Source organism: Protopterus annectens, chromosome 7.part0 (assembly GCF_019279795.1).
Source record: "Protopterus annectens isolate FY-2018-M chromosome 7.part0, PAN1.0, whole genome shotgun sequence".
Taxonomy (NCBI): domain Eukaryota; kingdom Metazoa; phylum Chordata; order Ceratodontiformes; family Protopteridae; genus Protopterus; species Protopterus annectens.
The window spans coordinates 600,407,845-600,427,930 of record NC_056739.1 but is presented as its reverse complement, the minus strand read 5'-3'; the positions used below and the strand labels follow the sequence as shown (position 1 = coordinate 600,427,930).

General features: G+C 46.8%; 1 protein-coding gene across 1 annotated transcript in view; it reads left to right on the top strand.

Moving 5' to 3' along the window:
• CSK (C-terminal Src kinase) overlaps positions 1–20,086 on the top strand; it is a 2,395,116-nt gene that overhangs the window by 57,734 nt on the left and 2,317,296 nt on the right. The window lies entirely within an intron of this gene.

Sequence of the window (20,086 nt, the reverse complement as noted above, 5' to 3'; positions counted from 1 at the left end):
GGGTTCTACGAATAATTTCCAGAGGACATGTCATCCCCTTCTCGTCAAATCCCCCTCTAATCAAGAAAATCCCGGACGTTCCACCCAGTCAAAGGGATTACGCAGCTTCAGAAGTTTCAAAGCTGCTAGAAAAAGGAGCCATCCAACATGTCCCCTCAGACCAGATCGGATTAGGGAATTACTCCAGATTCTTTTTGGTGCCGAAAAGGACAGGGGACCTGAGACCCATATTGGATCTCAGTCAATTGAACACCCATGTGCAAAAGTCCAAGTTCCGAATGGTCGCATTGCAGTCTATTCTCCCATTGTTGGGAAAAGAAGTGTGGATGTGCTCCATCGACCTCAAGGATGCTTACTGCCACATAAAGATGGACAGGGCATCCAGAAGTCACCTACGCTTCCGGGTGGAAGCCAGTCATTTTCAGTTTCGAGCCCTGCCCTTTGGTCTCACCACAGCCCCCAGGGTGTTTACCAAATGCATGGCAGTAGTGACTGCTCACTTGAGACATCAGGAATTCCAAGTGTTTCCGTACTTGGACGACTGGCTCCTTACTGCCACCACCAGGCATCTACTACTTCAGACCAGGGACGCTACTGTCAACCTATGTCAACAATTGGGCATCACATTGAACTGGGAAAAAATCTGCCTTGTTGCCCTCACAGCGTGTCACTTAGGCGCCGAACTAGACACCATCCTCATGCGGGCGTTTCTACACAGGAAAGAATCAGAGTCCTACAACAACAGGTTCACGCCTTGCTCCCCCTGAGAAGATAGAAGGCAAGATGGGTCCTCCAACTGTTGGGGACAATGGCTGCTACGATTATGTTAGTCCCTCTGGCAAGGTTACATATGAGGCTCCTTCAGTGGCTGAGTGGTCCCTGAACTGTCAAGTTGTGGAACAGATCTTCCGCAGGTGGGGTCAGCCTTGCTGCGACCTTTTTGCCAGCCCCCTCAATGCCAAATGCAGCAGCTACTTCACATTGATCCTCCCTCAGAGGGAGTCCCCCAGGGACGCTCTAGTCCACGATTGGCCCTCCGGTCTACTATATGCCTTCCCTCCGGTCCCCTTGCTGTCAAAGATTATTCAGAAAGTGTAATCCTTGGGAAGCATAATGATTCAGATTGCCCCACACTGGCCTCGTCAAACTTGGTTCCCCTTTCTCCATCCCTATCTCCTGGACACTCCTTGGATTCTGGACTGACAACCAGACTTACTGACACACATGTCAGGGCAGCTCCATCCCTCTCTTCGGACCCTCCGGTTGACAGTGTGGCTACTCCACTTCCGTCATTAGTTAGGTTTCATCATTTTTCGTCGGAGGTGATCCATATTTTATCTTCCTCTCATAAGCCCTCGACCAGGAAGACTTATTACAGCAAATGGAAGAGGTTTTCAGTCTGGGCGCATGCCAAAAGGATTGACCCCTACACAGCTCCAATTTCATCTGTATTGGAGTTCTATGCTCTTTAACCAGGGTTCAGCGGCTGCAACAATTAAAGTCCAGTTGTCGATTTCTACCTTTCATGTCGCAGACGAGCCTAGCCTGATGGCACATAGACTCTGTAAGGCTTTCCTGAAGGGCACTTTGTTACTTCGTCCTCTGGTATCGGAACCTGTTATGCCTTGGGACTTAAACTTTGTTCTACAGGGTCTTACTTCACCCCCCTTTGAGCCTACAGCCACTTGTGATTTAAAATTCTTAACTTGGAAGACTGTCTTTTTAGTAGCCATCACGTCAGCCAGACGTGTTTCGGAGCTTCAAGCTTTGTCAATCAAACCCTCTTATTTGATATTTCACACGGACAGGGTTTCTCTCAGACCGAACCCCTCTTTTCTTCCCAAAGTGGCGTCAGTCAGTAACCTTCACCAATCTATTGAATTGCCAATGTTTTTTTTCTCCAGTTCTCAAACAAGGCAGAATTCAAATTTCATCAGTTGGATGTACACAGACAATTGTGTTTTTTATTTGCACAGAATGAAAGACCTCAGAAAATCTGATCAGTTGTTTGTTTCATTTTCGGAAAACAGAATTGGGTCTCCTATTTCCAAAGTCACGTTGTCCAGGTGGATTTCCAGTTATATGTTTCATTTATTCCTCAGGGGGTAAAGATTTACCGTTCTGGGTGAAGGCTCACTTAACCTGGTCGGTATCTACATCTACAGCTTTTCAGGCCAGATTGTCTATGGATGATATTTGTGCTGCGGCTACTTGGGCATCTCCTTGCACCTTTGTTACTCATTACAAGTTGGATGTGGTATCTAGGGGCAGGTCTTCCTTTGGTTCCACAGTGCTCAGGAGTATTTCCCACTGAGCCTCCCAGGATTTAGGTGCTGGGGACGCTGTCCCACGGGTAAGAATGTAGGCGAGATTGGACTACATAACATCAAGAAGTTATGTACTCACCATAACGTTCGATGTATGTAGTCCATCTCACCTCACATTCTTACTTACCTCCCCCATCCTGGAGAATCTGGAGGTTAGGTCTGGTTTCAGAGCTCCCTTCATTCTTGGTTTGTTCTTCCTTCCCTTAGGTGGTGTTATGCATGGAGAATTGAGTGTTGGTGCTCGCAGCAAACTAGATCCGCGGGTAGAGAGCAGTGCAGCATGGGATACCATCTTAGCCCAGCCAATAGAAAGACTTGGAGCTAAAAAAGTACGGCCGAGTCGGAGCCGACATTCGGCTCTGAACCCACTGGTAAGAATGTGAGGCGGGATGTACTACATACATCAAACGTTATGGTGAGTACATAACTTCTTGTTTTCTAGCAAAGCACTGAGGACAGAAGTCCTTAAATAATGAAACATATTTGAGTTTCAGACTGGTATCCTTCATAAAATGCATGCTAACACACCTCTTGTTATTTTGGCAGGCTTGTAAGTTTTTAAGAACCATATTTAAAACCTGTTCCAATTTTTGGGCCTTTGTTCCCCCTATTATTTTAGGCTTTTTCCAGATTGCTTACACTAAGAGGTTGAGAGGTATGGCCAGAAGATATTTTTTTAGAAGATGGTAGTATTTGTGCTGTTTTCAAACCGTCTCCTCTGAAAGAAAGGAAACGTTGTTTAGATTTAGACATGCTCTGTGCTACCTCTGTAACAACTGGTCACCACTCCCACAAGACGGGAAAACATATTGGACCTGATCATCACCAACATGGGGACTCTATGTTCCATACCAGAGGTATACTCCTCATTGGTAAGATCTGACCATAAATTAATCACTATGGACATCCATATCCGTCCCCACCCCCAGCAAGGGAAACCACGGTCAGAAACTTCTCAAAAGCAAACTTCCCACTTCTCAAAACCGAGGTGGAATCCTTCAAAGCCCCAGGGCCAGTGGAAAATATAGCCCAAACCGCAGAATCCTTTACAAATGCATTCTATGGATACCTACAAGAATGCATGGATCGTGCTATCCCAAATAAAACCAAGACACACTCCTCCAAAGGCAGGAGACCTGTCTGGTGGACCCCAGCCATAAATAAGCTGTACAACAGAAGGAGGAAGCTACTACATGATAGAGCAAAATCCCTGAAAGGGAAGGCAACTCTGATCAGTACTAGCAAGAAACTACGATCCCTCATAAAATCATCTAAGGCTAGCTTCGAAAGAAAAATTGCACAAGACGCTAAAGATAATCACACGGCTTTCTTTAGTTATGTCAGAAACCTGGGTGGAAACTCCGAGATATGCTCTGAGTTAGTGGAAAATGACAAAAAATACACTGAACCCACAGACATTGCCAACATCCTGGCAGACAGGTTCAGTGCAAACCCCCCCCCCCCCAAATGAGAAAATGACTATCCCAACAGAGTGTAGCCTCCCTGACATCACAGATGCACAGGTGAGGGCTGCCCTCTCCAAAGCAAAAAACACCGCATCAGTGGGACCAGACGGTGTCCCGGGCTGTGTTTTACATGAGCTCCAAGATGAACTGAACCCTCACTTAAAATTACTGTTCAGTCTCAGCCTTACAACAGGATATGTACCCAAAGAATGGCGTACAGCAAAAGTGGTCCCACTCCATAAAGTTTCCGTGGTATAAGCCTAACTAGCCTGGTCTGCAAAGCTATGGAGCGTATCATAATGGAACTCATAAACAAAGACATTGGGAACCTCCAAACACTGGATCCTACCCAATTCGGCTTTAAGAGCAGATTTTGCCTCTTGAACCTGGTCAATTTCTTTGAAACTGTCACCAAGGCCATAGACGAAGGGAAGGTAGTCCACACAGCGTACCTTGACCTTGCAAAAGCCTTCGACACAATACCCCACTCGGGCATCCTAAATAAGCTCACCAGCTTAAATATCAACCCCTATGTCACAAGATGGGTTGCAAACTGGCTTAGGGATAGAACCCACATGGTCAGTGTCAAAAGATTTTAATACTCTTAACATATACTGGAAGAATCACGCAGATAAAAGTAAGCAAAAAGGTTTATTTTACATGCATGGAGACATGCTACAAAGTACATGGTATGTCAGCAGTCTAAATTCTGTACATTTCACATGGGTTTTTATACCCTCTCCTGCACGTACACAGTGACTGGTTACTAGACAAGGAATTTCACTCAAAGCTATAAATTCACATCCTGGAGCCTTAGATGGTCAGAGGTCAGGCACAAAATAAGCTTGTGCCTGGATCAAGGTATCATCTGTGCATTCCTCTTTGGTCAGCAAATCCTTTAAAAGAAAAACAACTTATTTTAGCTTATTTATTTGCACGCAATGCAGTTTCACATTTTAACCCTTACTATACATGATACAAAGATGTTGAACACAAAGATTCTTACTACAGTCAGAATTGCAGGTGTCATGTCAGACTCTAAACCAGTTACAAGTGGCGTCCTACAGGGCTCAGTCCTGGGACCTCTCTTGTTCGGTATATATTTCTCTGAAGTACAGGCTAACACAGGAGGACTATGGCTGACAAAGTTTGCAGATGCCTGCAAACTAGGGGCCATAATCGACTTGCCGGCTGACACAAGCATCCTCCAAAAAGGTCTCACAGAGATAACTTACCCGACACCTGCTACAATTAGAAAGACCCCCAAAAGTACCTCACCAAGAGGATCAAGGGGCTCGAACAGATGCCCTACGCAGTTAGGCTAAAAACTCCAGCTCTACTGAGTTGCTTACCTCCTACTCAGAGGCGATCTGTGCCTGACGTATAAAGCCATGTCCAACCCAGAATTAATGGACATGCTCCACCTCAAAAAATCCAAATCCATCAGAACTACACGCTCCAGTGACTTAAACCTCAGCACAGAAATAAATAGAACATGCTGGAGGGACAGATTCATATCCCAGAGGCTCCCCTCACTCTGGAACAAAACCCCAATCCATGTCAGACAGAGCCCCTCAATGACCCTCTTCAAGAAGAATCTTGACGTTTGGATGGGAGATCGTAAATTTACCACTGGGATCTCTTCTGTGTCACTGCTAGACAGAGGCATGGTAAACTAACCTTAAATGGGCTATCTTCTGTGACCTACTATACAGAGGCACAGTCAACTAATCTAAGAAGGGTGGCGAAAGCCAAACACACTCTGGCTAGGCTTGTAAATGCCCTAGGGCAGATAGCCAAGTATCAACCTATGAACTTATGTATCTGTTTAAATCTATATATTTTACGTTGGAAAGTGGAACATAGGAGGTTAATTTCAGTCCAGCAAAACTTCAGAAAAATAGCTGTACTTTAAATTACTTTATGGCTGTGCAATAAAAGATATCTTTCAGTTTCAATGCAGCAAGGAGATCCAGTGTCTAAAACTATGGAGCTTTCTGTATTGTCTCTATGGTGAAATAATTATAGACTTGAAATGTGAAGGGATGTAATTGTTTTATGACTTCCAGTATCTGCCAAATATCTGAGGCCTGTGTATTTCACAGGTAGATGCTAAATACTGCTAGTTTCCAGCAGTGGGGGTTTCACCTGGGATAGAGTCAGATAACAGGAACTGACGTCATTCTGCAAGCTATCCCAGCAGTAATATTTCAGATATTAATTTAATAAGTCTCTTTGAGAGACGCAGTGTTCTGTATCTGGTTTTGGACCTGACCAGAAGACCCACACTACACATTCACCTTGCTCTTAAGTAAGTTAATTAGGGTATAGTAATTCTCCTGGATTCAGTCAGGAATATAGTGAAGCATAGTTAAAATGGTTTTATTTGAGACTGTTCTGCGGTGTTTTAAATATTTCCTGTAGTTTTGAACTCTGTCACTGGTATATATATATATATATATATATATATTTATATATATTTATATATGTGTGTGTGTGTATATATATATATATATATATATATATATATATATATATATGGGTCTACCTGAGATGGTCGACAGGCCATATGATCGACACTCATTTGGTCAACAAGCAGATTTGCCCCCCTCCCCAATGTTGTGCGACCCTGGAGTTGATATATATAGTTAGGGGGGGGTGTGGGGTGCACAGTCCCCCACATAACATGCTTGTCGACCAAATGGATGTCAATCATATGGCCTGTCGACCATGTGAAGTAGACCCATATATATATATATATATATATATATATATATATATATATATATATATATATATATATATATATAATATGTATATGTACATAAAATATATTTAAACCTTTCATTGTGGCTGATCTGTCTAGAGCTATTTAAGTTCTGAGAGTACTTGCATATTTACTTGGTGACACTGTATAGGCCACTCCTGATGGCCTTGCTCTTGGTCAAGCTACCATTTGTATTAATATTAATATTACAAAGTAAAATTGGACACCTTTGTTAAGGGCCTTAAAGTAGCTGATAAGGAGATGGCTGGTGGCAGTGATAACTAACTTTTATAGTCTGGGTAAAAGGGGGCATAGCTAGTAAACCTGTGCCAGCTTTTCCCAGGTGTGTGTACATGCATAAATCAAGCCTCAGAGTGTGTGTTTGAGCTACTTGGGCAAGGACATGAAGCACTGGTTGGACAGAAAGGGTGCTTGAGGTCTTGGCTTGGCCACTTAGCTGAGATCTCAACTCTGTAGCTGTGCCAGTGGGAAGTCTAATTGGGGAGCTGGAGAAAGAGGGAGAAACCAGCCCTGGACTTGACTGTGCTTTCTTTGTGCTCTTAAGGGAAACTGCACCTGATGCATAGAGCTGCATCTGGAAATACAATGTGTGTACCTGTTATCCTCCCATTGTATGCCCCTCAGTGTTGCCAGTGGTTAGGATTGAGGCTCATTGTTTACTGGCCCAGTGGTGGGTCGTGACAGAAGGCCAGCTGTAACCACTTTATTATTGGCATCAACATCAGTGACCCAGCTGGAGTCAGTACCCTCAATTTAGAGACTCCTGACTTGACCTCAGCATTGGTGTTGATCTTTTCCTTGGGTCTCGTAACTTCATGTGATCCCACTTTGCCAGGGCCATTTTCAATCCCATTCTCCTTGGGGTGAAATACTCCATCCTCAGAGTCAATGTTTAAGTATTCTACATTGGGGTTACAGACCTTGACTGGTGTGTCAATGGATGCTTTGATCTTAAGGGTTAGGGACCTATTACTGGAAGGATGGGAAGTTCATTTTTCGCTTCTACTTTGGACCTTTTGGCATATAAATGTATTCTTTAATGGCATATGTTTGTGTTTATGACTATGTCATGTACTTTGGTATTATTGTATTTAACTGTATATTGTCTACTGTAACTGCTGTCTTGTTTTGGAGTTGTCTTCCTTGGAGTCCACTGAACATGGGACATTACAGCTGGACATTGCTAACAAATGTAAAGGAATAAGTACATAACAAGCAAATGTCACCTTTTGGATTCAATCCAATTCATATGTGCCTCGTGTGCATTATTCTAAGCTTACTGAGGTTATCAAATTGATAATACAACATACAAATTCAACTGTGATTAATGAATTCAATTTTGAATTCTGAAGATGCATAATAGACAATTTTTGTCATTTTTAACAGTGGTCCACAGTACATAGGACAGGAATACAGAAAATTTATCAGTTTAGGCAAGTCACACCAACTCCACTTCATGTTGATGGGCAGGCAGGGTCAAGTGGAGAGAGAGGTATTGATGGGCAGGCAGGGTCAAGCGGAGAGAGGGCTATTCCAGCAATTAAGTATTTCATGAAAAACAACAATCAAAAAAGCTCTGAGAATTGTCATATTGTAGTTTTAGTGTATAGGCACACACCATTGCTGGTGCACCCTTACCAGCCCAATTATTAATAAGCAGAAAGTGGGACAGTAATTGACCAGCTGTAAGACTCATACCTGAAAAGCATCACAAAGTAAAGGCTGGAAAAATCATCACTAACAGAAATATTATTATGACAGAAACTACAGAGGGGTTACCAGATTTTTAGGTTGTAGACTTAAGAAATTTCACATTGTATAGCAGATGTATCTCACAAAGCAGCAAAGACAAACTCTAACATAGTTTGTGGGGAAGATGAAAAAGTATATCTCAAAACCATAGGAGATAACCAACCAGAATTCTGACCACCCCTACTGTTGAAAGGAAACAGATGGTGAGAGATACTCATGTCCTTTTTGTTTCCATGAGAAGTGTAGTGCAAAAATAACATGCCGGTAAAGAAGACTGGATATCCAGTATAAACAGTTCTGTTAAATGCTTGTGTGGATCCCTTGAGGTTAACTGTTTCCACTTTGAGTTTGGGGCCATTGCAGGCTTCCTTGCATTGACATCCCACCTTTATAATTCAGACACTCGCCCAAGGACCTTCTTTTTCTGTTGTTCCTGCCCTCCACCCCCATCTGGACAGGACTGAGTCATCAGTGGTGCTTTGTAGGATGTAATTGCATTGTCCAGATCGGAGTCTTTTCTCTTTCTCTCTCTCTCTCTCTCTCTCTCTCTCTTAGGATTCCCCGTTCTCAGACCATTGAGCAAGGCTGAGCGTAAGAGGAAAAGCTTGGATTCAGCAGAATCTTCCATTCTGGGTCTCTGCCTAGGACCAGGAGGTTGATTCTTTCTCCTTTCTGCTTGGTGGAGATTTTGAAGCTCATCAGGACTGTGGCCAGTTTGCATCAGTCCCTTTTGTTGTCTTCTTGGGTGGTTTCCCTTCTGATGAGATGGTTCAGCTGATTGTGGATAATGCTTGAGAGAGAGAAAAAAAAACAAAAAAAATGATTGCTGTCCTACTAAAGTGGCCAGATGAAATCCTCTGGCTGCCCAAAGATTGCTCTGCTTGGTTGCAGAACCTTTTTGTGAGCTCCTTTGTTGTTTTTGCTGTCCTTTAAAAAGCCATGAACCAGAGGCCAAACTTGTACATCCCCCAGAACCAGAGGCCAAACTTGTACATCCCCCAGAGAGAGAGAGAGAGAGAGAGAGAGAGACACACTGGGGTGAAGTGTTAGGCATCTGTGTGTCCATGTTTGTAGAGTCAGTCTCCATTGTCTTTGGATTAAATGCCCCCTCCCATAGTCTTACTTTTGGATATTCCGCTAAGGAGTACAGAGCACGTGGTTTCTTTTCGAGTGGTCACCCACCCGAGGAGTTTTTTTGGTAGAATGATCAGGGGTACTACCTGGCCCCCTTCTTTTGGAGGGTAATAGTCTTGCGCCTGAGGCATTTGTTCAGTGCATTCTCTCTCTAGACTGCTAGGAGCTGTTTGCTCCTTCATCTGCCTGAGCGGCTGATTATCCCACACAACAGGTGGGAAGGGACATAATAGTCAAGACTAGTGCATTCCTTTTATAATTCCACCCATGCTGCAGTCTCCCACTGTCATGGATGATGTTCTTCCATTTCACTGTTGCAGTATTCATTACAATAGGGATCCCCTACTAAGGGCAGCCCAACATCCAGCCAGTATACCAAAGCCTTTAGGTTGCATTTAGGTATGCCGACCAAACCCTTTTAAGTTGCATTTAAGTATGCCGTATGTCACATGTATGCTCCACATGTAGTGTAGGGCATAAAGGTGACTTCTGAATGTACCATCCTGGGAACTTCTTTGTTGCCAGTCCGAATGCCATTTTTTGATCATTGTGCTGAACGCCTGTTGCATTGTTGGTTCATCAAGCTGTTGCAGATAAGTGCCCCATTGGGGTTCTTTTTTACTTGTATATCTTTTATTGTTGCTTGTGGGGTTTCAGGTCACCCAAGAAGGGTAAATGCCAGTGTGGGAGATGGATTCCACGTAAAGACTGCCACGAACAGTGTCTGTTTTGCTTTGGAGCCTTACATGGCCAAACATCCTGTTCCATCGGTCAGGCCTTTGTATCTAAAATCCTTTGTAGTAGACTATGTTCTTTGACACTTTATCTTGAAAATCAGCATCTGAAGCTTCTTGAGAAGGGCACGATGAAGGAAACTTCCCACTTCGAAGGACAGCAATCAAGGAAGAAGGCCAAGAAACCTAAGCCAGAATCTTCTGATGTTCAGCCTCTGCCAGATGTCTCTCCAGATGTGAGTCCATGTCTGGAGATTTGCCCAGCTTTATCGTTGGATTTCTCTGCCACGACCGGGTTGGAAGCTGGCGGGAATTTTGACTTTTAAGCACGCATGCCTGAGGAGGCATTGCAGACTTCCATTTTGGATGTTCTGGGGGAACTCCGGCTGATTTATCTCTGAGGGACCTAGGGGTGTTCCTCAAATTTTAGTCCGAGAAGAAGTCCCTACTGCCATCATTGAATGCCATCTTGGGTCAGAGCCTTCCAAATTTTATAAGGCAGACATCCCTTTGAAGAAAAAACAAAAGATTAAACATATTACACCTGATTCTAAGGATCCATAGAGTGAATAGCAGTCCTTCACTCAGGGCTTGTTCAGTGCTTTGATGGCATTGAAACCTCCACAGGGAGTTTCAGTTCCAACCCCTCTCCCAGTTCTCTGCTCCCCTAAAAATACCCAGGGAACAGGATTCCTCAGTGGAGGAGCCGGATTTGCTTACCCTTCTTAGACTTCTCCTGTGGATTGTGGATCAGGAAAAGAGGAATCTACTAGTCTTGATACTCCCTTTGAAGCGATTTCTTTTGGGGCCATGATTTCCAGGATGATTCAGTTCTTTAAATGGGTTTTTGCTCAGGTTTCTGAGGTACAAAAAAGGTATTATGATTTGTTGCAGATTGATTTTCCTACACCTCCAGCTGTTCCTCCTGTTTTGACTGCCTTGGAAGTATTTCCCAATGCTTCTAAGGCTCCACACTCACAGCCCTCTTCTCCCAAGAAACATGAGAGATTCTATAGGGTGCCTGAGGACTAACTATTTGTACAAGTGTCCTTCTGCTGACCCCTTGGTCATGCCTGTAGCTTCTGACAAGCCTTCTCAGTCGCTTCCTTCTCCCAAGTTACTGCCCTCTGATAAAGGTAGTAGGTCCATGGAAAGACTAGGGAAGAATGATTATACCTCTTCTACCTTGGCTTTTAGGGCTATTAATTATCAGACCCATATGTTCAGGTGTTTGGCTTGCCTCTCAGGTTATCCTCCAGACTCTTAGGAAAAAAACGTCTGGACTTTCCCTGTTAGGGACTTCCTCCCAGGTGGCCTGTTAGAATGACGGGCCACCTGGGAGGAAGTCCCTATCAGGTGTAGTTTATGATGCAGCAGTTACTACTTCTAGGGCTGCTGCATTTGTGGCAGTGATGAGGACATATTGTTGGCTTTGTACCCTTTGCCTGATGATGTTAAGGCTAAGTTGATGGATGCTCCTCTAAAAAATAAACACTTGTTTGGCAAGGCTGCTGCTGATTCAAGTCTTGTTAGGATAAAACTTTACAGGATCTTAAACATGTGATCTGATGAAGGGACTTCATTTGTCAGCAACCTGTGGGTCTTGGATCCGATATCGGATCCGAGCCGGCAACTTGTTTCATAGCTAATGGATCCGAGCTCCTAGCTCCTCCCCTCACCCATAATCCCCTGCCAACCCTCCATGACCTCGCATATAGTTTGCCGCGCTTGTGAGTAGCTGGATTTTTCAGAGCTCTTAGCGACTTATTCAGATAAGTGTATTTTCTTCCTTCCTTTCTGTCTTTAAATTTAAAACGGTGTGTAAGTGTTAGGTTCCCTTTATTATTTGTACCTTTTACATAGTTTTTTCCCTCCCCTCGCTGGTCGTTAGTGAGTGTGTGTGTGTTAGTGTTTTGGGGCCTGTGTGCTTGTGTAGTACTTTTCTTCCCTCAGTATGGCAGAGGCCCCAAAAGCCATTTTTTCAAAATGTACCGAGTGTGGCCATAAGCTCTCCCCTTCTGATGGCCATACTCAGTGCATTCGGTGCCTTGGGGTTGAACATCTCTCCTCAGGCTGTGCCATTTGTGCAGCGTTCAACCCCAGGGCACTGAAAGAGCGGAGGTCGAAGCTGGTCCTGGTGGGACTTTTGCCCCGGACTTGGCTTCGGCCCCCGCTCCTCCCGTGGCACTACCACAGCCTGTGGTGATAGCCACTCCTGCCCCCCTTCCTTCGTCCGGGACTCAAACTCCTGCTAAAGCGCCGGTGGACAGGGAGGCCAGGAGGGAGAAACTGAGGGAGAAGCACCACAAGCGGCGGGCCGAGGCCTCCGCTTCGGCCCTGCCGGCTAAGCGGGCTTTTCCCTCCACAGCTTCTAGGTCTCCTCCTCCTCTGCTCCGATCTCCTTGTTTCTCCCCAGGACCCGAGGAGGAGGAGGCCCGATCTCCATCGAGGCGACATTCCAGGCCTGCCTCGGTGGCCTCATCGAGATCTACTTACAGTATGTCAGATGCAGACTTGGACCGGATGATGCGAAGGTTCATCCAGGCCCAGCTGCAGATGGGAGTGCTTTGCCTCCCCACCCTTCAGGGAGGGAGCTCGACACCCTTTTTTGCTCCAGTTGCTCCTTCTCCGACCCACTTCCCGGGTTCGGAGCGTTCGGAGCCGGGCAGCGTTGGAGCCGGGGGTGGGTCGGCGCCGACGGTACTTGGTACTTCGGATCCGACCCTGCCCTCGAGTCTGTCGGATCTGACCTCTCGGGAGCCGTGGGCCGAGCTTCGGATCCGAGGGATTCAGTGTGCCTTCGGCTCCGTCCAGGTCGGAGCACACTGATCCTTCGGATCCGACTGTCTCGGTGCCGGCTCCGATCCCTTCATCGGATCAGAGTGGGAGTCTGCTCTCTGAGCCCAGGGAGAGCGGTTCCCCCTCGGCCTTCGATGTAGTGGAGAGGGCTCTGTCGAGAGCATCCGGACCCCCGACCCTTGTCTCGGCTCCACCCTGCACTCCCTCTCTGCTGGGCCAGGCTTCCATCACCCGGCCACAGGGACAGCCTGCTTCGATATCCCAGGATGTTCCATTGGAACAGGATGTTGCTGGCGAGACCTCCTCGGACAGCCCCCCCGAGGAAGTGCCTCGCAAGCACAAGTGTAAGAGGAGGCACGTGGACTCCCCTGAGTCCTTAACCGAGGACACGGACTTGGATGAATGGGAAGGCTCCCCAAGATCACCCCCTGAGGATGTCTCCTTTGGAGACATCATGGAAATGCTTGGGATCAGAGGTGGGTGGTCTGCCCCCAAGGCTTCCTCCGAGTCCGTGTTTCTGGAGGCATTCGAAGCAGGCCCGTCTACCTCTTGGGTGTCCCCTCCGGCCGACCCCCTGGTGGACCTTATTACCACCAGGGCGTGGAAGGACCCGGACACCATGGAGCCAGTCCCTAAATGCCCGGACAGGATACTGAGCCCCCCGCAGACCGGTCCCACTGGAGCAAGGGTCCCCCTGTAGATGCCATGTTGATGGTGGCCGCCACGAAGAGGGAACTAGCTCAGGAGAGCCCCTCAGTCCATCCACCGAGCAAGGAGTTCCGCTCGATGGATCACTTAGGGAAGCGAGTTTTTAGTTCAGCGACCTTTTCGGTAAGGTCCCTCAGCTATATGGTACACATCATCAGGATGCAACAGGATCTTATCAAAGAATACGCTGCTTCCCCCCCTGAGTCCATGTCGGCGGAGGACAAACAGTTGTACTCCACCCAAATCCATCTCGAATACCTCTATGCGGCTATTGTCCCACGCCACCGAGGGAGCCGCTAGAGCTAGCGGAGTGGGCCTAGTCATGAGACGTCAGGCCTGGCTCCGACATTGTGACTTTGCAGAGCCCTTTAAAGCGTCCTTTGCGAACGCCCCTTTCGATGGTTCTGCCCAGTTTGGCAAAACGGTTTGTGAGACGCTAGTCCAGAGCGAGAAGGACGGGAAGACGTTGTCTGCCATCGGAGTCCGCTTCTCTACTCCCCAGCGGTCCTTTTCGAAGAACCAAAAGGGTCAGAAGAAGATGTGGTTCCAGAAATCGCAGCATTCCCAAACCGCTCCGGACAACCAGTCCTTCCGTGGCAGAGGAGAACAGGGAGGACGCCGCCCCAGGAGCAGAGGGGTTCCGAGGAACTTTGGGTCCAGAGAATCCTTCTCTGACCGCCCCACGCAGCAGCCCTGAAGGGTTACCCGGCTGCTCCACTCTGGAGGCAGTCAGGGGGGCGCTTCTCGGAGCACCTAGCGGCATGGGAGTCCATCACGTCAGACCGTTGGGTGCTTCGAATTATGTCCAGCGGGTACAAAATTCCAATGCTTCATGTCCCCAAAATCAGGAACCTCCCCGATGTACCACCCGATCAGAGGGAGGCTGCAGCCGCAGAAATCCAGCAGCTGCTAGGAAAAACAGCCATCCAGCCCATCCCCCAAGACCAGCTTGGATTAGGGTTCTATTCCAAGTTCTTTCTGGTGCCAAAAAAGACGGGGGACTTGAGACCAATTCTAGACCTTTCCCGTTTGAACCTGTCTGTAACCAGGGAAAAATTCCGAATGGTCACTCTTCAATCTATTCTCCCCCTCCTACGGGGGAACGATTGGATGTGCTCTATAGACCTCAAGGATGCATACTACCACATTCTAATGGACAGACGATCCAGGAGGTTTCTCCGCTTCTGGCTGGGAGCCAATCACTACCAGTTCAGGTTCCTTCCCTTTGGCCTCACCACAGCCCCCAGGGTGTTAACCAAGGTGTCAGCAGTGATAGCAGCCCACCTGAGACTCCAGGGAATGCAGGTCTTCCCGTACCTGGACGACTGGCTCCTGACCGCCCCAACAAGGCATCTACTTTGCTCAGCCAGAAATTACTTTCTCCGCCTAGCCCCCCAATTCCGCATCACGAGCAATGCGGACAAATCTTTCCTTGCTCCGACACAAGTCATAGAATTTATAGGAGCCAGAATAGACACCAGAGATCTACGAGCCTTCCTGACTTCGGAACGACTACGGAATTTGCAACTTCATGTGCGGGCCATTCTCCAGTAAGAAGCCCCACCGGCGGAATTGGTCCTGGGGGCGCTGGGCTCCATGCTGGCAGCGATAACGCTCCTTCCATGCGCCCGCCTGAACATGAGGGTACTGCAGTGGACCCTTCTAGTGCAATGGTCCTTTCAGTCTTTTCCTCTCCATCACCCCATCGCTATCAGCAAGGCTTGCAGGAGGGCCCTGTTATGGTGGCTTCATGCTCCGAATCTCCATACGGGCTGACCCTTCTGCACTCCTCCCCCTCTCGCCACGGTGACCACGGACGCCTCCCGTCTCGGGTGGGGGGGGCATTATTCAGGCAGGACAGTCCAAGGCACGTGGAACGATAGAGACCTCCCTGCATATCAACGTTCTGGAGATGAGAGCGGTGCTGTACTCGTTGCAAGCACTTCAGAATCTCCTCCCCGTAGGAACTATTGCAATTCAGTCGGACAGCATGTCTGTTGTCTGGTACATCAACAACAGGGTGGAACCAGGTCCTACCCTCTTTGCCGCGAAGCCATGAGAGTCTGGGAATGGGCGATTTCCACCAACCTCTTTCTGATTGCAACGCACATTCCGGGGCGGGCCAACATCCTAGCGGACAAACCCAGCCACACCATTCTTTCCCCTTACGAGTGGTCTCTCAACCCACTAGTAGCGAAGCAGATATTCGCAATATGGGGGCAACCCTGCTGCGATCTCTTTGCCTCTCCCTCAAACACCAAATGTGACAATTTCTTTGCTCTGATTCCCCCTCCAGGAGAAAATCCAAGAGACGCTCTGGTGCATGCTTGGCCGCCCGTTCTACTTTATGCCTATCCTCCCCTACCCCTGATGCTACAGCTCTTACAGAAAGCCTCGCGGTTGGGGACCACGATGATCCTCATTGCCCCATTCTGGCCTCGGCAAACTTGGTTCCCTTACCTGTGGTCTCACCTAGTGAATCCCCCCCTGGATTCTGGATCCCAGTCCGGATCTAATCTCCCATCTGTCGGGCTTGTCGATCCCAAATCTGGACAGTCTGAAGCTGACAGCTTGGTTGCTCCAGTTCCACTCATAGTTAGGACTCCCGGTATCTCTTCACCAGTCAAAGCCATCCTTGTGGCAGCACATAAACCTTCCACCAGGAAAGTGTACTGCAGTAAATGAAAACGTTTTTCCGTCTGGGCGGAGCATCATAATCTAGATCCCTTTATGGCCCCTCTTCCATCCATACTAGACTTCCTAACCAGACTCTTTCAGGAAGGCGCTAGTTGCTCAACCGTCAAAGTACAATTGGCGGCCATCTCCCATTACCATGTGGGACATGACACAGGGCCCTTGATGTCGGCCAAATTGTGTAAAACCTTTCTCAAGGGTACTTTTCTGCTCAGACCCCCTATCAAAGAAGCCGTACCCCCTTGGGATCTTTCACTAGTTCTTCAAGCCCTAACTGCTCCCCCATTTGAGCCTGCCGCTTCAGTGGATCTCAAATACTTGTCCTGGAAAACAGCATTCCTTGTAGCCATTACTTCAGCGAAAAGAGTTTCGGAACTTAAAGCCCTTTCTGTGACGCCTCCTTACTTGATTTTTCATCTGGACAGAGTGTACCTCAGGACCTATCCCTCCTTCCTTCCCAAAATAGCATCAGAAACCAATATAAATCAATCCATAAATCTACCGGTCTTCTTTCCTAAATATCAGAATAAAGGAGAGTACAAGCTGCACTCATTAGATGTTCATAGGCAGCTATGTTTTTATACTCATAGGACTGCTGGTCACAGGCAATCTGACCAGCTGTTCATTTCCTTTGCCAAATTCAATTTGGGGAAAGCAGTCTCAAAAATCACCTTGTCAAGCTGGATTTCCCAATGTATTCTTTTAGCGTACCAAGCTGCTGGGAGACCCGCACCTGGAGGAGTTCGCGCACATTCCACTCGTTCCATCTCTACTTCTGCTGCCTTCAAATCTAGAGTTCCGTTGGATGATATTTGTTCGGCAGCCACTTGGGCCTCAGCTCATACCTTTATTAACCACTACAAACTGGACGTAATTTCTAGAGGGAGAGCATCCTTTGGCTCTGCGGTGCTCCGCAATATCCTTCCATGATGGCCACCCAAGATTCAGGTAGCTGGGGACTCTGTCCCACAGGTTGCTGACAAATGAAGTCCCTACTTCAGATTAAGAAGTTATGTACTCACCATAACGTTCCATCTGAGTAGGCGGCTTCATTTGTCTACAACCATCCCCCCCCTCCTTCCCCCTGGCCTTCAGAATGGATCTATGTAGGTTGTTTATTGGAATACCCCTTTTGGGTATCTGTAGAGGGGCAAACTTGATCTGAGGTCATGGACGGTTGGCAGGGGATTATGGGTGAGAGGAGGAGCTAGGAGCTCTGATCCATTAGCTATGAAACAAGTTGCCGGCTCGGATCCGATATTGGATCCAAGACCCACAGGTTGCAGACAAATGAAGCCACCTACTCAGATGGAATGTTATGGTGAATACATAACTTCTTCTTTGCTTCTCCTGTACTTCAAATTTCAGAGCAAAGCAACTACCCCAATAAGCCAGCCTTTGTTTACAGGCAGTCTTGCCCTACACTCAAGGGTAAAAAGGGTAGCAAGTGAGCTCTTCCTCCTTTGGCTACTCAGACTTCGGTGCCTCAGAAGTCTCCTTTTCCGGATAAACTAGATGCTGTCTGACTGTTCTATTTTTCCCAGCCAATTTCCTCTTTCTCTTCACCTCTCTCCGTCTTCCTGTTTGACTAAATCCTGGGTTCTTTCCATTATCCACCAGGGGTATTTTATGGTCTGGAAATGTCTTCCCCCTTTTTATGGGAATTCCTCAGCCCCCTCAGTAACAGCTGTCCTTTTTTCCAGGGGTGCTTCGAGATCTTTTGAGGGTCCTATTCAAGAGGTACCCATGTCGCAAAGGGAGAGGGGGTTTACTCCAGGATGTTTCTAGTGCCCAGGAAAGAGGATACCTGGAGATCAATTCTAGACCTCTCTCATCTAAACACTTTTTTCTGAATGTGACCTCCTTTCAAATGGTGTCCCTTCAGACTTTGTTCTCTCTTTTGCTTCTTCAGGCTTTATATAGCGTCTCTGGATCTCAAGGGTTCTTATGTCAGTATCCCTGTTCATCCCCTTTTCGGGAAGATTTTACATTGCTCTGTTGCTTACTGGCATTTTCAGTTCTCTGCTTTACTCTTTGGCCTTTCTACTGCCCCAAGGCTATTCACCAAATGCCTGGCTCTTGTGATTGCTTTTTGCAGGATTCAGGGGGTTCATGTGTTTCCTTACTTGGATGACAACCTATTTCCGGCATCCTCTTCAGAGATCCTGTTGCAAAATCTTCATTTGTCCGAGATTGGTACAGCTCTACCTGCCTTTACTAAAGTCTAGTAATCCTATAACCACACTTGACAGATACCTTACCTTGCCATTGATGCCTCGAATAACCTTCCATGTTACTTGCATAACACATTGTTCATAATTCCTTTAATGGTCCATATCAAGCCATTGAGCTCTATACAAAACCAGCTCAGAACATGTCATTCCATTGCGTCATTGTCAACATATGTATCAAGGCTGCATGTTTAACATGTCAAGGTTACCATAAGGTTCATATTCAATAAAAACAGAGACCGCAGATGGGATTAAATGGCCACAGCCATGTGTTTATTGCCAATTACTGTAAATAACTTTTCTCTAATAGAAACTAATTATTATGAGATGTGCGGAAGGCAGGAATATTAGGGAGGCCATTTATTTCTTTCATAGCGTTCCCCAAAACCTACAGAACAACAGACAACACTGTCGATATCCAGCCCTAATGATTCATCTTACCCACATTGTAACAACTTTTCACAATTCATTACAATTCCTCTGGGCTGCCTTACAATCTGCCAAGGAGCCATTGCCGGGCTAAGTCCCCTGGCAACAATCCCTTGGCGCTGTCTGGCCTGTGGAAGGTCCAGCTAGAGAGTCCTGTGACCCCCCCCCCCATTTACCTTTGCCTTGCTTACCTTTCCTACCTTCTGCTACAGAAGGGAGGAATATTCCTCCCATCCGCCAGCACATGTCATCCTATTCTAGGTGGATGCCCTTCAGAGCTAAACCTGCTTGTAATTCCTTATTAAAAAAAAAAAAAAAAAACTGAACCAGCTTCAGATAAATGAACCCCATCCCTGTCATGCCTATGTGCCACCAGACCTGAATGCCAGGGTGAGGAATGTACAACCCATTAATGTCTCTTAACACCTTATCCGTTGAAGTATTAATTCTCTGTCTCATTCTTTCCACAGCTTTATGGACCTAGCCCCCTTCCATCTTTTTCTTGGTACCACTGCTGACCAACAAGTAATGGTTGTGGCCAGCATTCATGCATGCACTTTATCTCTTGTACCATCATACCAATTAGATCTTTTATTGGATGTTGACCAATATCATTATCCCCTAGGTGTAACACAATGGCAGTAGGAGGTTTACCACTTCTTTCTTTTTGTTGTAGTACTGCACTGAGATGGGCAGTAGGAGGTTTACCACTTCTTGCTTTTCATTGTAGTACTGCACTGAGATGGTGCCACCGCATTCCTGATGCCCCCAAACCAAACTGGTTTACAAAAAAGCTGATTTTTGGTCTTTGGAAGGATAAGCCCAGCCTGCCCTTGACCCAGAGGTGGAGCCTCTGAATAAAAGAGTGACTAACTATCCAGATGTATTTCTAGTCCGATGATGTGTGAGTTAAAATACAAAAGACAAGAGTTAAAGTTGTTTACACCTCACATAGCTTTTATAAGCATTGGACTTCCACCTGCCCATTCTCATAATGTCGGCCTGTGAAGCCCCCATTGCATGT